Here is a 566-nt window from a genome sequence, read left to right on the forward strand (position 1 = left end):
CACCCCTATCAGTGTTTCGCAGACATCATTCCCTGACTCCCTTGGTCAGATCCATGTGCCCCACTAGCTCTCACCCAACACATTTCCCTGCCACTGCAAGCAATTGCGGAACATGCACCCACACTTCACCCCTCACCTCTGTCCAAGGCCCCAATAGGATCCTTCCACATCAGTAGAGGTTTTCCAGGTGAATTTGAGGTTGGGGTGGAAGGTGTTGGTGAAGTGGATGAACTGTTCCACCTCCTCGTGGGAGCACGGGGCGGCGCCGATACAGTCATCAATGTAGCTTTCCTCGACCTTTCTATTTCCATCTCAGGCGACCGAATCAACACGGACATCTACTACAAACCGACCGACTCCCACAGCTGCCTGGAATACACCTCCTCCCATCCTGCCCCCTGCAAAAACGCCATCCCATTCTCCCAATTCCTTCGACTCCGCCGCATCTGCTCCCAGGAGGACCAGTTCCAAAAACGCACAACCCAGATGGCCTCCTTCTTCAAGGACCGCAATTTCCCCCCCGACGTGGTCGACGATGCCCTCCACCGCATCTCTTCCACTCCCCG

The sequence above is a fragment of the Chiloscyllium plagiosum genome, chromosome 14 (genome assembly GCF_004010195.1).
Source record: "Chiloscyllium plagiosum isolate BGI_BamShark_2017 chromosome 14, ASM401019v2, whole genome shotgun sequence".
NCBI classification, from domain to species: domain Eukaryota; kingdom Metazoa; phylum Chordata; class Chondrichthyes; order Orectolobiformes; family Hemiscylliidae; genus Chiloscyllium; species Chiloscyllium plagiosum.